Consider the following 20208-nt stretch of genomic DNA (forward strand, 5'->3'; position numbering starts at 1 on the left):
GCAGCCTTGACCTCCTGGGCTCAGGAGATTCTCCCACCTTAGCCTCCCAAGTAGCTGGGACCACAGGCACTGGTCACCATGCTTAACTAAGTTTATTTTGTATTTTTTGTAGAGACAGAGTTTCACCATGTTGCCCCAGATGGTCTCAAACTCCTGGGCTCAAGTGATCCTCCGGCATCAGCCTCCCAAAGCGCTGGGATCACAGGCATGAGCCACGGCACCCAGCCAATAATGCTTTTCTGTTTAAAAAAAAATTGAAATAATGGAAATGGAAGTAAGTTAATAATGGAAATACAGTTAGCGCACAAAATTCTTAAAACTTTTTAATTTAAAAATTAATTTCTAAAACAATTGAGACATTTTTGACAAAAAAGTAGAATCATGGTAAATAAAATTCAGAATCTTTTTCGTCTTCAAATAACTTTAATCATCTTAAAATTTCAGCAAGTCACAAGATGGGAATCATAAAATCTTAAGCTTGGAAGACACCTTGGTGGTCACAAAGCTCCATCTCCCACCCACTGAATCTTCCTCCCACCTTCCAACAGCCTGTTGCCTGGGTCCTTCAAGCCTTGGGAAAGCACTCCACTCCAAGACAGCCCCATTCCATCGTCAGCCTTCTCCAACTTTTTAAAAGTTCTTCTGCTACCAGGTAGAAAACTTCCCTTCTCCAAATTTCTTAGTTTTATCCACGGAAAAAGAATTTTTCAAATTGCAGTGACAGTCCACTGGTGAGTTGTGAAATTAAGTTAGTGGACTATTGACTGGAATTTTATTATTATTAAGTAGAAAAGAAAATCTCAAAGCACAATACACACAGTAAGGTTAAGAACTAATTTGTGAAATTTGTTTCTGTTATTCATACATGTATATACACATACACACATCCATACTGAATAAAGGGTCAAGATGTAAAATATATTTCTTCCAGCAGATTTTGTCAAAAACAAAATTAGAAAGGCAGTGCTCAAACATCAGCTCTCAACAAGTTGCCCCCCAGTAAGTCTTATCCCTTCAGTTATTTCAACGGCTAGTTCTTCAGGTGCTATAGTTTCTCCTCATCTCAACATCCCAGTAACCCTTCATGGACATGGTTTCCACTCATCTTTATTGAACAAACATCTGTTAGTGCATACTATGTACCCCTTAAAATGAGGTATCTAAATATTCTAAGTCAATGCAAAATAATCCATTACAGCCCACATTTTACACAAAATATTTCATACATTCATTTAAAAATGATGAGATGCTGGCAGAGATTCTTCTAAGTCACTGAAATCCAGAACTCAAGAGAAAGACTTAGCCTGGAGAGACAGATGAGTTAACAGATTAAAATAGGTAAAGTCTTGGGTGATAAAAATTAGGGCTACGAATCAAAGGCTAAGGACAGAACCCTGGGAAACAGGAAAATTGAAAGGACAGTCAGAGGAAAAGAAGTCTGCAAAGAACAGAAGGAAAAGGAGAACAAAGAGCCAAAACATGTCAGGAGAGACTCAAAGACTTTCAAAGACATCCCAACAAATTTCATGTTATTTATTTCAGCCTATTTTGTAGCTAATAAGACAATCTAGGAACAGCTTACTCGGTTTCCCTATAAACTTCTGTGAAATCTGTATATCTGATAAGCAATCCTTGTTTGTTAGTTATCATTAAAAATCACTGGCAAAAATATCTTGGATAGGAGATGACCAAGGTTAAAATTTCAGTAACAAAAACCACAAGAGATTTTTTTCTGAAGTTGTTTATAAAGATATAAAGATACCATGAAAACTTTATCAAATGTTTTGCCAAGATCTACGCCTATATTTTTCTTTCCCTCTTTTATTTTTTTGAGACAGTGTATGACTCTGTCACCAAGGCTAGGGTGCAGTGGCAAGATCATAGTTCACTGTAGCCTCCATCTCTGGAGTTCAAGGAATCCTCCTGCCTCAGTCTCCAAAGCTAATTTTTTTTTTTTTTTTTTTTTTTTTTTGGTAGAGACATGGTTTCACTATGTTGCCCAGGCCAGTCTCAAACTCCTGACTGAAGCAATCCTCCTGCCTCGGCCTCCCAAAGTGCTAGGATTACAGATATGAGCCACTATGCCCTGGCTCTTTCCTTCTTAAAGAAAGGACACTTTAAATCACTTTCTCCACAGACAGAGATGAATGAGCAACAGACATATAAATCAGGATTTATTTCACGGTACCTGAACCACCTAAGAGAAAACAGACACGAAAAGCAACATCACTTGACCACCGTCACACTTAACTAATGAGTGTACTGGGACTTGAGGCTAGAACAATTGTCTTTCCATCCTCTGCTCCTTTCAGAAACAAAAGGGAAAAAACAGTATCAAATACCTGGTTTGTTGAAATTCCGGCCACTACAGATTCAGGATAAATGCCTACAAAAGTCTATACTCAGCAGTACTGACCAACAATGGCCCAATATTCCAATAACACACCTGCCATTTCAAGGTACTCAAGTGAAGACAAATTTTCACCTTTCAATGGTACTGTGAACAACAGGCTTCAACAGCTCCATTGTAACCTGTCAACATTCCAGATAGACTCAACATTCCATTTCTTTTTTAAGGGGGAAGAAGGAAGATGGTAAGGTAGAGGTTATCACCTTATCCTCTACATGCTTCCATTTTCCCACTTCCCCTTTATAACTAAAGCTGGTAAAGGAACATGAGTAGAATCTCATCAGTGCTTTCTAGTTTCTGAATGAAAACTATCCCCTAACGATTAAATTATACCCTAATGCAATAGTGTAGTATTAGCTCTGATTCAAGATAGTTAACCCATGGGGAGGGGAATGCAAATAGGATCGGGGTTTGACGTCGTTTACATATTCTTAGGGATAATATAAGACAGTAGTTATGGCTATAGGCTCTGGAACCAGACAGCCTGGGTTCAAATCTCTGCTCCACCATTAATTGGCTGAGTGACCCTGAGCAAGTTACTTCAAACTGCAGTGCCTCAGTTTTCTTATAGGATACTTAGGATAATAGTACCTACCACAAATAGTTACTACAAGAATTAAATAAATAAATATATGTAAAAGTGCTCATAGATAACCAGCATGGTGGCACACACCTCTAGTCCCAGGTACTCAGGAAGCTGAGACAGAAGGATCACTTGAGCCCAGGAGTTCAAGGCTGTAGTATGCAATGATCACATCCGTGAGTACCCAGTGCACTCCGGCCCAGACAATACAGCAAGACCCCATCTCTAAAAAAAATATTTAAAAATAAAAGTGCCTATAGAACAGTGTCTGATGTATATTGAGTATTCAAAACATGGTGCTTGTTGTTATCAATATTTTATAACTCAATGTCTTTGCAAGGAAATTATATTAAATAATTATATCTTAATTGAAAGTACAAATTAATATATAAAATAAACTATCTCCAACATAAAAATCCTGCCTGTTATTTAGGAAAAGCACTTTGACCATTAAGTGACAACAATTTACATACGATTTCTAAATTAGTGTATCATCAATGTTTAAGGCATGTACCTTCCCCTCGATACTGCCAGACAGAACCATATACAAACAGGTTGCTTTGATTTTATAACTGTATAGTCCCATTAAAATTCAGTCAGCTAAAAAAGAATATTTTGCTTGGTCTAGTTCCAACATATTGCCACTAAACTATGTTAGGCAAAAGAAGGGAAGAAAGAAGTCAGGGTGGGAAGAAGAAAAGAAAAAAGAAAAATCGGCTGGGCGCGGTGGCTCATGCCTGTAATCCCAGCACTTGGGAGGCCGAGGCAGGTGGATCACGAGGTCAGGAGTTCAAAACCAGCCTGGCCAAGATGGTGAAACCCTGTCTCTACTAAAAATACAAAAATAAGCCAGGCATAGTGGCGGGCGCCTGTAATCCCAGCTACTCAGGAGGCTGAGGCAGAACTGCTTGAATCTGGGAGGCAGAGGCTGCAGTGAGCCAAGATCGCGCCACTGTACCTCAGGCCTGGGCGACAGAGCAAGACTCGATCTCAAAAAAAAAAAAAAAAAAAAGAAAAAGAAAAAAGAAAAATCTAAAAACAATAAAATCTAATATAAACATAAGCAGGATTCATAGGAAAAAAAATTATACAACATCAACTTTAACATTACCTTGAGAACATACTAGAATTTGAAGATCAGTTCAGATTTGGTTTAGAAATTGTTGGGGTTTTTGTTGTATTTTTTTGTTTTATGTTCCTTGTTTTTAGCCTGGTTAAAGCATTCTCTATGTCCACAATGCTACATTTAGATGAAACTGCTTTTACTGACTAAAACAATATTCAGATATTTATTCCAAAAACATCACAACAGTATGTCACAAATGATCTGTTTTCTGTTATTCCACAAAATCAGTAATAAATATGAGCTTTATTTGGGAGACCAGGAAGTACATGCCAAGAAAAGGGGAGCAGGGGGAATCTCACTTATTCACAAATAAAATTATATGATGTCTGGAATTTGCTTCAAAATATAGATGAGAGTGGGTCAGGGAGTCAAAGGGAAATACAGATGAAACAAGACTGGTCATGTGACTGGTAACTGTTGAAGCCAGGCGAGGATACGCGAGGTTCATTATACTACTATTCTCTACTTCTGAATATATTGAAAATTTTCCATAATAAAAAGTTTAAAAAAGAAGAACACTTTTCTGTAACTGATAATGGTACATTCTTTCTTCCAAAAACACTTCGATAATCAGATACTACATGGCTTTAAAAAAACCTAACCAAACATGGCTTTAAAAAACCTAACCGGAAAAAAAAAGTCCTTAAAAAAATGCCACATTATCCTTCACTGCTATTACGTGTTCTACACAGAGCAAGTAAAACATAAATCATAGATCTATAGACTATTCTAGAATCTACCCTCTTTCGATTTAAGCTTGCAGCACTGAGGATGAAGGTAAAATGGCCTCAATTGGTAGGAGCCACATCTGCACCACATATGCAGCCCACATCTACGGCTCTTCATTGCAGAGCTGCAAAAGTTTAGAATATCTTCAACATACCTTTATTTTCCTCCTGTTTTCGGGCAGAGGGAGGTGGAGGAAGACGAATGTATTCACATTCCCATATGTGTATAATTTAAAACAGACAATCTTGGCATTAAGGAAATTAAGACGTAGGCTTTACTGATGTTGATTTTAATGGCCAAGATCCAGAAACAGTTCTAGTTACAAGTTCATGGATAAATTTGATTTCTTTGCATTGGACAGACCCAACTCAGTACTTGACATTCTGACCTTTCCCACACACAACTTTTACCCACTTTATTAAGGAAAAAAAGTTTTCCTTTTTCTCTTTAAGAGAAGTGGATTAAAGAAAATTTTCCAAAGAAGATGTTCATTTAGTAGCTTTTCTACCAGAGTCTAGAAGCAATTAAACAGAGTACTGGGAAACAGTAAAAGATTATCATAATAAAAATGGTCCCCAAAAGCGAAGGCTGAATATGAACCATTGTCTAGTGTATAACCACTGCCACATTTGCTTTTCAAATACTTGTGGAGGCATTTGGCATCATTTTCCAATAATCCCATAGGACTTTTACTTCCTTGTTTTTTCAGTAGTATTTCAAAATGTTGACACATTTATTGAACTATTTTTGGAAGACCGAGCTCTGTCTACCTTCAGGGCTCAAGACACAAATATATAAAAGCTACAGGACATCCCTCTAACTATAAAACTTGGCAGACTTCCTGAGTTTTCCAAGAAAATTTCAACTGGCAAAAGTGCACAGTATAGAGAGAACAACTCTGGACACCAAAGATCTTGGCTGTGCCTGAAGCTCCATTAGTAACTGCTCCAGGACTTTGGTTAAGTTTAAACTCTTCGCTCTTCTTACTTGTCAGACCCGTGGTACAAAATTGTTTTAAAAATCAAATGGGGGGCCGGGTGCGGTGGCTCACACCTGTAATCCCAGCACTTTGGGAGGTCAAGGAGGGCAGATCACCTGAGGTCAGGAGTTTGAGACCAGCCTGGCCAACATGGCAAAACCCCATCTCTACTAAAAACACAAAAATTAGCTGGGCGTGGTGGCGGGCACCTGTAATCTCAGCTACTCAGGAGGCTAACGCAGGAGAATCGCTTGAACCCAGGAGGCGGAGGTTGCAGTGAGCCGAGAATGCGCCATTGCACTCCAGCCTGGGCAACACAGCGAGACTCTGTCTCCAAAAAAAAATGAAAGACTCAAATCATTTAGCATACCAACATACTCTGGGGAAATACTTCCCTTATTTATTCCCTGTAACATCTTCTACATTAATGCATAATAGATTTGAATTTCTAAATCTCTAAAACCCACTGGGCAACTAACTTAACCAACACTGATCACATCACAGGCATTAGATCATCCTGTCATTTCCTCAGACCTCACAGTCACTACTGACTCACTACGATATTCAGAACCTTCCTTTTTGTTTTACCATCCCCAAAACCCATACTCAAAAATCCCTAACATCCGTACCTTCACATTAATGTAAATCCCTAATTATGTCCCACCTAGTAATGAAATTTTCGCCCTTACAATATTTAACAGAACCTGCATATGCTCAAAGCTTACTCTAATCCCCAAATCATATTCAAACAATATTCTTTTATTTATTTAATAGAGATGGGGTTTCCCCATGTTGCCCAGGCTGGTCTTGAATTCCTGAGCTTAAGTGATCTGCCCGCCTTGGCCTCCCAAAATGCTGGGATTACAGGCATAAGCCATCGTGCCTGGTCCAAAGAATATTCAAGTATATGTGTGACGACAATATGTCTGTCTAAAGACAGACAAACCAAGATACTCAATAAATCTAAACTAACACTGTCACCTCTGATACATAACAAAAGCAAATTTGGTGAGTATGTATTGTTAAGTCTAGTTCAAGTATATAATATTTCTAAGAGTTTATAATGAACTCCTTGAAAGACCACAGGAAAAAAATATAATACATTTACTGAACTTTTCCTAGGAAGTAGCTTCTTGACCAATAACATATCAGCCATCCACTCCCAGGCACCCTAGATGTTCACTCAATCACCTGACTTTTCCACCTCCCTCTATATAAACGAAGTTCAACCCAGCAGCTGGCATGGGGAAACAAGTATAATTTTATTATGGCTACAGTCCTTACCAAATGTGAGTACCATGGCAATCTTGTGGAATTTTGTTTTTAATCAATTTAAATTCCAAAATCCAATATATTTAACATGAGCTAATTTCTGCTTCCTCCCAGAACCACACTAAAATGACAGTGAGAAGTTTTCTTACAAGGAACAAATTCATAAAAGCAAAGCAAAAAAAACAAAAAACAAAAAAACACACAACAGCAACAATGGGAGGGGTCAGGCCAGCAGATATGTCAACAAAATTTTAGAAGATGGAAAGCAGATGTACAAAGTAACTGACTTAGCAGAGCAGAGGAAGCAGAAAACTGTTACTGTTTTGGTGGGGGGCCTACGAGAAACAAGTTGATTGTTGGAAAAGCCCTGAGAGCCTGAAGAATTGGAGGTTCCAGGTATCTTTGAGGACTGAGGTGAGAGAAAGAGCATCCTTCAAATGGCTTCAGAAGATGCCTTCAAAATTTGAAGGGAAGGTAATCACTAACAGAATTCTATATACAACCAAACTATAAGAGCAATCAAACTGAGAGTGGAGAAAGACATTTTAAGACATGCAAGCCTCAAGAAACTCACCTCCCATTTACACTTTTTTGGGCAACTACTAGAAGTCTTCATTAAGGAAATTAGGATGTAGCCTGTGCTGTGTTGATTTTTTCCTTTTTTTTTTTTTTGAGACGGAGTCTTACTGTGTCGTCCAGGCTGGAGTGCAGTGGCACGATCTCGGCTCACTGCAACCTCCACCTCCTGGGTTCAAGTGATTCTCCTGCCTCAGCCTCCCAAGTAGCTGGGACTACAGGCGCCCACCACCACACCCAGCTGATTTTTATATTTTTAGTACAGATGGGGTTTTGCCATGTTGGCCAGGCTGGTCTCAAACTCCTGACCTCAGGCGATCCAACTGCCTCAGCCTCCCGAAGTGCTAAGATTACAGGCATGAGCCACCACACCCAGCCACTGATGTTGATTTTAATGGACAAGATCCAAAAACAGTTCTGGTTACAAGTTCATGGATAAACTCCTGACTTTGTGTCAATGAACCAAGAAAGAAACATAGAGCCCAGAAAAAGAGGCAAAGGAATTCCCTGCACACAGCTACACAGCAATTCTAGAAATAAAACCAGTCCAGGATGATGGAGGGCCCAGCCAGGAAGGACAGCTTTAACAAAAAAAGAAAATGGAACCAAAAGATTATATCACGTTTGATCCTACTGGCAAGAATTTCACAGTTTCTAACATAGTTTAAAGCTGAACCAAGGATGGGTACAAAGAAAACGAAGAAAATAAGGAAAAGGATAAGGATCAGGATAACTTCAGGATAAAACATAAAGTTGTAAAAGAATGTACATGTAATCAAAGCACTTTACATGACTCAGCTTTTGTATATATGAGTTGGAAAATGGAAGGGGGAGAAAATCGGAAGAGGGAGTTAGGAAGATAACTAGAGGTACAAAGTCAAACAGGTATTACATTTAAAATCTAAAAATCAAGAAACAGGAGTAAGCAGACCTCAGCAAGGTGGCAGAATAGGCTTTTCTAGTGCTTCTCTGCCCCACTCGCCCTGCTAACCTCACCCCTACAGAAACATCAATTTAAACAACTATCTACACACAAAAATATAAAATTTTTTTTTTGAGGCATTTCACTCTCGTTGCCCAGGCTGGAGTGTTATGGTGCGATCTTGGCTCACTGAAACTTCCACCTCCTGGGTTCAAGCGATTCTCCTGTCTCCGCCTCCTGAGCAGCTGGGATTACAGGCATGCACCACCATGCCTGGCTAATTTTGTATTTTTAGTAGAGACAGGGTTTCACCATGTTAGCCAGGCTGGTCTCAAACTCCTGACCTCAGGTGATCTGCCCGCCTCGGCATCCCAAAGTGCTGGGATTACAGGCATGAGTCACCGTGCCCAGCCACTAAACTTTTAACAAATAATAAAACATAAAAATATTCTGTCACTTTAAAAAAATCAAGAAACAAGAAAATCATGTTATTTAAAGACAAAACACCAGAAAATAAAACCAAAACTAGTGAAAGTAGTTGTGGCAGACTGTCATGGTTACTACTTGAGACCATCACTACGACAGTTACTACTTGAGACCCTCATTAGGAGACGGGACAAAGGGACGAACATGGAAATGATAACAAAAAAAAAAAACAAAAGAAACTGTTCTAAAGGAAGGGCCAGGGGAAGAAGAGCTCCCTGCTTCTAGTGAGCAAAGGCAGCTCCCCCTGAGCTTCCACAGCCCTTCGTATTTATTGGGTAACAAGAGCAGGGAGGAGAAGGTAAGGATTGGTCAGCTGCTTAATTGATCACAGTTTCATATTGTTACTAACAGGCTTCAGATGTACCTAATCACAAGAAACACTGCACTTCGGGCGTGACTGCCTTCAGCGTTCCTTCTGGGTGGCATACACAGTTTGTCAGTTTGCCAACATTCTACATTTATGAGAAACAGTTTGTTGCTTACTCATATAGCCTCCAGTGGTATACTGAGTTGATCACAACCCTCATTCTTTCGGCCTCCAACGTTTCTCCCTTTTTGTTTTTGAATTAATTGAGAAAGGCAACTACAGGCTGTGCAGCCCTTAATTGCCAGTTGGTGGTCTAGCTGATCTTACAGATGCACAGGAAACCATGGCCGGCATGGCCACAAACATGGAGTCAGGGGTCTTTGCCTGACCCTGACACTAACAGTGTCTCAGCTTCCTGCATGGTTTTCTTATCTGTCCCCATGTCATGGGGGTTGATGTCAGTGTGACTCCGGTCGGTCCTCGTTCCATCTTCGCATTCAGATTCAACTGGCTCATGGCTCGTATTAGGGGAACCAGGCCTGTAGCTAGAATCCATGGATCTCTCCAGTCTTCCATTCCATGGTCGCACACACCTTGAGGGCACCCACACAGTTTGTTCATCTCCTTATGTTGCTGCCAGCAGACTTGTAATGGGGTTTCTCATTTATCTGGTTAGTTTTAGTTTTTTCTGTTCCAGCAGACCTTCCTCGTTCAAGTCCCTATAGGACCCTGTCTCTATCTGTCCCTGTCTGTCCCTGCAAGTTTCTGCTAGTCTTTGCTAGTCTCTGCTAGTCTTTGCTAGTCTCTGCTAGTCTTTGCTAGTCTTTATCTATCCCTATCTGTCCCTGTCTGTCTCTATGGTCCCTGTTAGTTCCTCCAAGTTGGTGCAAGTCCCTATCTTTCTCTATCTGTCTCTATCTCTATTTATCCCTACTTATCTCTATTTGTCCCTGTAGGCCTCCTCAGGTCTCTTCAGGTCTCTGTTTGTCACTGATAGTCCCTGTTCGGGCGCCACTTGTGGCAGACTGCCACAGTTACTACTTGAGACCTTCACTACAACAGTTACTACTGTTACTACTTGAGACCGTCATTACGAGACCGAAGGAAGGCACAAACGTGGAAATAACAAAAAAACAAAAGAAACTGTTTTAAAGGAAGGGCCAGGGGAAGAAGAAAAGAGCTCCCTGCTTCTAGTGAGCAAAGGCAGCCCCTGAGCTTCCACAGCCCTTCATATTTATTGGGTAACAAGAGCAGGGAGGAGAAGGTAAGGATTGGTCAGCTGCTTAATTGATCACAGGTTCATATTGTTACTAACAGGCTTCAGATGTACCTAATCACAAGAAACACTGTGCTTGGGGTATGACTGCCTTCAGCATTCCTTCTGGGTGGCATACGCAGTTTGTCAGTTTGCCAACATTCTGCATTTATGAAAAACAGTTTGCTGCTTACTCATATAGCCTCCAGTGGTATACTGAGTTGATCATGACCCTCATTCTTTCGGCCTCCAACAAGTAGTTGCCTCAGGGGAGCAGAAATCTGTCAAGAAGGGAGCTAGGGCACTGGTCTGCTGCTTTTCTTCATAATCCCTGCAGTACTACCTGACTTTCTAAATCATATAAAGCACCCTGGGGATGCCATTTGCACTTTAAATGAAAGCAAAAAGTGCAAAACCACAGGAAAGATAGAAACTAAAGGTCGGGGGAGAGCCACATTTTATTCTGATGTGTTTTATCCTCTGGTATATTTTTCTAATATTGAAAAATCAGGCTAGAAACATTACTTTAAATGTTTCTAGTCTGAAAAACAAGATGAAGGGTACTCCCTGTTCCAGCATGATTCAAGAATCACACAACTAAAAGTAGTACTCAGGTCTGCTTCATAATCATACCTTTACACAAAAAACTAGATGGGCGAACCCAGTCAGGTAAGCAATCCTGTCTTTTATAAAAGTTAGATACTGCAGATGCCAACAAATTGCAAAAAACTTCAACTTCTACTGAGTAATAACATCGAACAATTAAAAGCAATAACTGGAACTCAGAAAAAACAAGGGTTTTAGCCATACACAAGCTGGATGCCCTTGAGCCATTTATTCAATTTTTAAGCCTCAGTTTCTTATCCGTAAAATGAGCACACCAGCTACTCCAAGATGGTGCTGCAAAAAAGAAGCAGGGTTATTAACATATGTAAAGTACCAATTACAGCACTTGGTGTATAGTCTGTGCTGCAAAACCATTAGCTTCCTTATTTTTTTTTTTACATGTTTATTAATTATCAATGCTTCAGGCCTTACAGGTTTACTTACAATGGAACCTAGAACAAAGCTAGAACTAAGCATAAAATGCATGCGTCAGGGATAGGTTAAGCAAAGCAGCTGATGCGTGAGAGCACCAGAAGCAAAAGACGCAATAGACCCAGTGGACCCAGTGGGCCCAGTGCTACACCATCATCTAATTTTTCTAGCCTAAAATAAAGACATTTATATGAAACCTGATTTCTTAATGCTGGCAACTAACTTAAGTTAAAACACGATGTTGCTGGAAAATATGCGTGCAGGTATATTTCACACAAAGATTCATAAAGGTTACATTTTAATGCCATATGCAGAGGTTTAAACATTATCAATAAAAATTCTACTCACTAATAGGCTTTTTTCAGCAAGTTTACTGTGGTTATAGAGAGAAGAAGTTAGAACATATGCACACAATTTTACATTTATAATCAGTTACCTCTGGCAACATAACAAAAAAGACTACATTATCCCTGTGTTATTGAAACTAGATCCCAACTGTTTTGCCATATATATGCTCTTTTGTAAATTAACAAAAAGAATGAAGTTAAGACAAGAGTTTCTAAAAGCTCAAACATTATAAATACTGGAGTAAAATTGTTAAAAAGTGGTTTTAACTTGTGATCACCATGGGAAATTACCGTTTCACTTCAAAGACTGTACTTCCACACAGATAATTATTCCTGGCCACTGCAAAAAATCTGCTTACCACATATTCACCAGCAACCAACCCACTAGGTCTCTTCTCAACCTAACAATTTTTACAGATGCCAGGCACTCTGTGAAGCATTTTATAAGCATTAGCTCATTTAATCCTCATGTAACTCTGAGGTAGGTATGATTTTTAACCCCTTACTACAGGAAATGAGGCTTTGAGAAATAATTTGCCCAAGGTCACAATGGCATATGTGGCAGTCTAACCAGCATCAAATAGTGTGGACATGTTACTGATTCCTTCTAATCAATATTCCATCAAAGAAATTTGTGACGAAATAAATGCACATTCATTAAGTTCACAGGTAAGAATATGAGTGGCCAGGATTATATCAGAATTCAGTTTAACCTTGACAATTAGGCAAATGGGGGCCAACTAAATGAATTCAATTGAATGGAAAGAAGTACAATGGGGGTAGGGGAGAATAAATGATGAAAAGTGCAATAGGGTGAAAAAATGGAAAAAAAAAAAGAGAAAAACAAAAGAATACTCTTAAAACTTCCATCTTCTAATCTCGAAAACAAGAACTGAAACATCAGTTCTCAACCTTTTCTGTTTCCCAAAACCCTTTCAAAAACCACTCCTAAAGTTCTCTTTCTCCCTCAACCTGTCTCTCATCCACTTGTGCACACACACACAGAGATGCTGCACACACACACAGAAGTGCATGCACATGGGAACACAATACCTCACTTACAGTCTCAGGCAGTTTATGCACACATGAGGCCCAAGAACCCCACACTCCACCCCAGGTCAGGAGTCTGAACCAAATAATCTCCCCCAAGGTAAATGAATCTAGGGTGAAAAACAAGTAGCTTCTGGACAAAAAGAGAAAGAAACAAAGAATTATGGCAGAGTGTAAATCACATTTTAATTTTATGTCTTCAAGCTACTGGGATATGTACATATATCAGTAGAATGTAGGAAACTCTGAAAAATATGAGTGAATTCAGCACTGTTGTTATAATGGCCCAGCCCTGAAGTTCATCAGCAGGTCTGGAAACTTAAATACAAGGGCTTGGAAAAGGTGACTTCAGAGTTGGTAATCAGAACTATATGACAAGCTTTTTAAAACCACAATTATCCTGGAAAAAGGCAACTGAAGGGTAACATAAGTTTTTAAGTATTTGAAAATTATTTCATGAAGGTTGATGGTGAGGCCCTAAGAGCAAAGCAAGAGGAAACTGGTCTCTTCAGAAAGATTTGGTTTAAATGCATGCTACCCTACCTGACCTAGGCAATAAGGTCCGATAGATGAACAGTGACAAAACCACTTTGGGAGCCTTTCCATGCCTCCAGTTCCTAACCTGGAAAGAACTAAAATGATCCCCATGATGCCGGATTTAGTTATTTATGCAAAATTTCAATTTGGCTATCTAAAGCAAAACCTTACTTAAGATACAGGTCAGATCTCAGGAAAGATTGTTCTTATCCTTCAATTTATTCCAGATTATTTGGGAGACAATCTATGTACTTTTTGACTTTATGGCTCTAATATGCTAGAGTGAAAATATGCAAAATTCAGAGAGGTATCTGTGAAGTGAAAACATGTTTCCATTTTAAAGATAACTGAGAATATGAAATTAGCTCAATTGCAATCTTTGAAGAAAAAATATCCAGAAGCAGTGTGAATGCACTCATAGATAATATGAAATCTATTCCAATGCCAAGAAGTAAGAGATATCACTTTAAAATAAGAAAATTCAGAAAGCCTCTGAAATTCTAATTAAAATTAATACTATCCCAACACCATGGAAATATACAGATTATCTACTCTCCTAGACATGAAAAACATGCCTCTAAGAAACTTACAACACAGATCCCAAGCCAACCACAAAACCAGGAGAAACAATATCAGTGGTTAGAAAAGCAAATAAACATTACCGACGTTATATTTCTACATGAAACATTACCCATTTCTACGTCAACTCTATCAAAGAATCTTCACTAAAGATTCTTCACCTCTAATATATTAAAGGTTCAATGAATTAATTCATCAAATATTTATTAAATACAATGAGTAGGTGCTTCACATCACGAATACATATAATAGTCCCTCTCTCATATGAAATACACACACATACACATACTTTATAGAAAAAGCTACCAAAATCTATTAGCTATAACTATAAACCGGCTGGGTGTGGTGGCTCACACCTGTAATCCCAACACTTTGGGAGGCCAAGTCGGGTGGATCACTTGAGGTCAGGAGTTCAAGACCAGCCTGGTCAACATGGTGAAACTCTGTCTCTACTAAAAATACAAAAATTAGCCGGGCATGGTGGCGCATGCCTGTAATCCCAGCTACTTGGAAGGCTGAAACACGAGAATTACTTGAACTGGGAAGATGGAGGTTGCAGTGAGCCGAGATCACGTCACTGCACTCCAGCCTGAGTGACAGAGTGAAACTGTGTCTCAAAAACAAAACAAAAACAACAACAACAACAAAAAAAAACTATAAATCATTTCTAGATGATAACTGAGATTATTTATTTCTTTCCTTCTTGGCTTACCTGTAACTTCTTTTTTTTTTTTTTTTTTTGAGACGGAGTCTCGCTCCATTGCCCAGGCTGGCATGCAGTGGCGCGATCTCCGCTCACTGCAAGCTCTGCCTCCCGGGTTCACGCCATTCTCCTGCCTCAGCCTCCCGAGTAGCTGGGACTACAGAGGCCTGCCACCACGCCCGGCTAATTTTTTGTATTTTTAGTAGAGATGGGGTTTCACCGTGTTAGCTAGGATGGTCTCGATCTCCTGACCTCATGATCCACCCGCCTCGGCCTCCCAAAGTGCTGGGATTACAGGCGTGAGCCATCGCACCCGGCTATAATTTCTAAATAACTCTAATAGCTAACTTGGAGGCCATTTCCCTATAGTTAATGATACCAGGCATTGACTCCATTTTAGATTTTAGTCTAGGGCACTGCCCACGCAGAGAAATGATACAAATATAATATCAAGTTGCTGGTTTATGCCAAAACATGGCATCCCAAAAGATGTTCTGTCTAGAATCGGTGACAGAATCGCATACAAATCTTCTATTTGCTCAGACATTCCAAAGACATTAGAACTGTTTGCATGTTGAGAGGAAGAGACTAGGGCTAAGAGTGGATCTGCTGACTCCTAACGGTTCAGCCCTGAGATTCCAAGATTCTATAAAAGAGCAGTGAATTAGGGTTTGGCTACTATTTGCTGACTACGAAAGCCAGCATAAACATTTACTTCAGGCTTTGAAATCTGTAAGGGTACCCAGTGGTTAGGTACAGTAATTCTGAATCTGAAAAAAAACAAGCCCACTGGAAATGTTTCTAAATAAAGGTGGGATGGAGGAGGTAGGCACATTTCTATTGTTTTCTCCAAGTAAAAAACACAGATTTTAGAAATGCAAAATGTGACTCAGTGGTATTGATCCCTACAAACTGTTTATTTGCCTTATAAAACTAATAGCAATTCACACTTTTCAATAAAAAGCCCACACACAGCTTTTAAACAGGCTACTTCAGTTCAAAAAAGAAAAAGGCCCATGTCTTCAGCTGGGATTACAGGCGTGCGCCACCATGCCCGGCTAATTTTTGTATTTTTAGTAGAGACAGAGTAGAAACAGAAATAAAACAAAACCTTCAAAAATATTTAGTATTCTGCTATATAAAATATAAACCCTATATTCCTAAATGAAATGGCAAAGATACAACCTTTGTAGTTCACCAGCCACAGTAATATGAGAGGGGTGATTCAGGGCAGAACCTGATGTTAAACATAACTGTACGATATTACTAATTACAGAGAAATTGTACCAATAAATATTTTGGTTGTGGACTGCTTTGTCATCTTTGCAAGTATTTTTAGTTGAAAGCAAGTGGTTGGGTAGTACACGTGGACATGGTTCTGATTTTTAAATACCTATTTTTACATTCTGGTCACTGGTTAGGTTTTCTAAACTCAATTCCTTAGAACTAGTAATTTGGAAAGGGTAAGCCACAAGAATGTTACGTTAAGAAGCCAAGGATCTAACTAGCTCAGCAACTCAGATCAGCACAAAGCTCATTTGGAAACCTCCAAGTGCTCACATTATCTAATGATGGACCCAGGCAGTCAGTAAATCGCTAAGAACAGGTATGAAAGTGAGCAAACTGCCCTAAAGCTATCTCCTGAAAAACAGCAAGAGATATCTGAACTTCCTTTTTATATTTAGATAGTTATTTTTTTGGTGGCCTCTCTTCAGATTCATCCCCGAAATTAAATTTGCTTCTTTCTACTTGGACTTAAATTTCAGATTTGAAATATACATACTCAGTTGCTACAAAATGCTCCCTGGCAGTTTACGTTTTTTACAAAAGTTAGGAAAAATTTTACTGAAATTACAGCTTTGTTAACTGATTTTTTTAAATCACTTTTAATCTTTTTTAACGATCACCATGCAACGTAGATATCAAGAGTTCGAGGGACGTGGCTCAATTCATCCACAAATTTTCTTTCGAAGGTTTTTGCAAAAAGTGCTCTCAGCTACTTGGACTAGTGGTGAAAGATTAAAGAACTGTTATGACTAAGTCTTTCTTACAGAGGGATGTTTTAAAAGGAAAGAAACCGTCCCTTCCCGTTACCCTAAATGAGCAGCCTCTTGTTCTCAGCAGTCTGTCTGCACACAAGACCACTACTGACTTCAGTGGGAATTCTGCCCAAGAAGTGAGGAAGACAGGATAGGATTACATTAGCGCTAAATCCACACCATTGTTCCAAGCCATTACCACTTGCACAGTTCTCCAATAACCTCCAAAGAATAGATATCTGAAGTTTGATGGTGGTTCTTAAATTGAATTAAAAGAATGACCACTCGAGCTCTGACAGGTGACACAGCATAGCTCTTTAAAAGTTGTGTCAAACTCACAGCCTGATGGATGCAGCCAATCGGCCCTTATCACAATTCAAGATTGCATTGCAATGCAGCCCCCATCAGTGGCTGCAACAGCCACCCAGTGATTTCTCACAGCAATGAGTCTGCAAAGGGAAACTGAATAGGATTAAGCACTATTCGTTCCCCACTGAAACCTGTTCAAAGCTTGAGAATTCTAAATCCTAGCCCCTGCAGCACAGAAACTGACTCAGTTTCCCTCAAGTGCAAAGTCCAAGGTGAAATGTGACAGAACACCAACTGAAATGCTAATTCTCAACAGCGTTATAAAGAGACCAGAGAAATAACGTATTCCGTTGAAAAAACAATAAAAACGTAAGGTGGGGGAGGAAATAAAGACTGAAAAAATGAGGGGAAAACCGCGAAAGTCGTTTTTTTAAAACAGCTTAAATAACAGTAACAAGAGCAACAAGACGCCTGGCACACACATGCCATTTCAGAGGCAAGAAGTTCAAGAAACTGGGGAAAGATGTGATTCAGAAAAGTGAAAATATAGCCACAGCTCCTCTAGATTCCACCTTCTCTCCCACCCACCCAGGGATCTTAAAATTAGGGGCAGCTGTGGTGTTGATGGGGCAATTCAATGAAAGACTACCCGGGTCCGTAGGGAGGGCTCCATACGCAGACCCCTCCCCAAAATAATAGACTCTAGGCAGGAGTTCTTCTCACCAAACCTCATTTTATTTATAAAAAAAAAAAAACTTGACCTCAGGGGAGGTGAGCGATCTAGAGAAGCATAACTGATGTCCCACCACAGACCTCAGGCTGCTGGGGGCAGCGTCTGCGCCTGGGGATGGGGTCCCCAGACGCCGACTTCAACCCTGTCGCGCTCCTTTAGGTTCTCCTCACCCTTTCCCGCTGCTCACCTAAAAATGCTCCCAACCCTCGGCCCCCAGTGCAGGAGGAGAAAAAACAAGCCATCTGTGGTGAGATGGCCTGGGTGTGGGAATTGTAAGGATCCCAGCACGAAACACGCGTCCCTCTCCGCAGCTCCCAGACGGCGCAGGCGGCAACCCGGGGCGCGGGCGCGAGCCGACACCGGGCCCGACCCGCACCGCGCGTGGGGCTGGCGCGCCGCCCTCGCCCGGCTTCCCGCAGTCCCCACGCGCGCGGCCGGCCCGCGCTTCCCCTCCTAAAACCTTCCTGCTGAAGGGCGACGCCGCGGCCGAGCCCCTCCCCGCAGGGGGGATGGAGCCGGATTTCTCCCGCTGTTGCTCCACGGGGCCCGGACGCGTGACCTGAGCCCACGGCACCCCGGGGGGGGGACGGCGTCCTCCCCGTGCCCCCGCCTCTCCTGGCTCCGCCGGGACGCGGCCCCGGTCCCCCGGAAGAGGGAAGAGGGGGACCGCGGGGAGCAGCGAAGCCGGGATCCGGCCCGGAGCAACAGGACCCGGACCCCCGGGCAGGAATCGGGTCGGGCAGAGACGGGGAAGGAAAGGAGAGAGGGAGCCGCAGAAAATCCCAAAGCCGGGCCCCCTCTCCCCGCCCCCCATCCCGGTGGGACCGTCCCGCCACCGCTTCCTGCCCGGGATCAGCTTCCCAGCTGCAGCCAGAGGAAAAATCTGAGCCGCCCCTGCAACCCCACACTGACCAGTCGCCCGGCCCGTGCAGCCCCGCACGCCTCCTTACCCCGACGCCGCACCTCAGGAGCTCGCTCGCCGCGGGGACCCGTCCCTCTTCAGTCCCAGCCGCCGGCAGCCGCGCCTGCCTCCTCCCTCCGCTAGGTTTCAAATTGAAATTCCCTGACTGGGGCCGTGAGAGGACTCTGAGCGCCGGCCCCGCCCCCTCGCGGCGGAAGCCCCTCCCGCGCCCCCGCCGGACGAGCCCCCGGCGCGGAAACCCCCGCGGGCGGTCCCGCCCCCGACGCCCAGGCCCCGCCCCTGCGCGGGCGGGGGACCTTTCCCGCGGGATTCGCCGAGCGCGGCCGCGGAGACCCGGGGCTGGAGGACGTCTTTCGCCCTCAGGGCAGCCGGGATGATAGCTAATCCAGGCGTTCTCAACTGCGATTCCCGGCCTTAAATGTCCTCTCAACTTTTAAAAGTTATTTATTCAAAGTGCATTTGCTGACTAAACCTTCATTGAGCGCCTTCCTAGAGGTAGACACTGGAGCAGAGCCTGGAGATGCAGAATAAGGAAAACTGGGTCTCCCTCAGTCTAGAGTGGAAAAAGTGCTTTCACAGAAAGGGCATTGAAAAGGAACCATTTATTCTTCCTGTGGGAGGGACAGGAGGGGTTGGGGAAACCCCGTGGAGGAAAGGCCTCCCCAGAGTAAGTAGGATTTCTCTGGGCAGAGGCCTGGGAATCTGGATTGCAGAGCATGACCACGGGTGAAGAAGAGTCTGGAAAAAACCTAGTTTGGGGCTAAATTGTGGAAAGCCACAAGCACACACACACGCTACCCTTCTGGTTCTTTTCTTTTGTACAATGAGGTCAATATGTTTCAGATTCAATATATTTCACCTTTTTGAAGGTTTGCACGTCAAGCTGGTGTCAAACAACGTGTCCAGCTCACTGCCTCCAGCATCTGCCTCACACGCACCTCTTATCCTTTTTACTCCTCTCACTTTTATTGAGGTCTTTAGTGATTCCACCACAGCCAAAGTCAAGTAAGTCTCCCTTTCTTTCCTAAACAGAACCTTTTCCAAAATTAACAATGTCAAATGAAACCTCAGTAACAATACCTTCCAGTTAACAAAATACATTCACATATTTTATCATCATTTGATCCTCACAATCACCCTATGAAAAAGGCAGGGACATTTGAGCTCCATTACATCAAAAAGATTTGGGAAGATAAATTATTTGCCAAGGTCTTTCTAGTAAATAATACAAATAATAATAGTTAAGGTTGATTGTGTGCTTTATGTGCTAGGCATTGTTCTAACTCCCTTACATGCATTAATTTAC

The 20208-nt window shown here is 41.6% G+C and overlaps 1 protein-coding gene across 23 annotated transcripts in view; it reads right to left on the bottom strand.

Moving 5' to 3' along the window:
- EPB41L2 (erythrocyte membrane protein band 4.1 like 2) overlaps positions 1-19115 on the bottom strand; it is a 223396-nt gene extending 204281 nt beyond the window's left edge. For 11 of the 23 annotated variants that reach the window (XM_054556762.2, XM_054556759.2, XM_054556758.2 and 8 more), the window contains exon 1: positions 18931-19098. The gene's annotated coding sequence lies outside the window, so the exon portion shown is untranslated. 23 annotated transcript variants of the gene reach the window in all.
- Positions 19116-20208: the final 1093 nt, after the last annotated feature.

This window comes from Pongo abelii, chromosome 5 (assembly GCF_028885655.2).
Source record: "Pongo abelii isolate AG06213 chromosome 5, NHGRI_mPonAbe1-v2.0_pri, whole genome shotgun sequence".
Lineage (NCBI taxonomy): Eukaryota > Metazoa > Chordata > Mammalia > Primates > Hominidae > Pongo > Pongo abelii.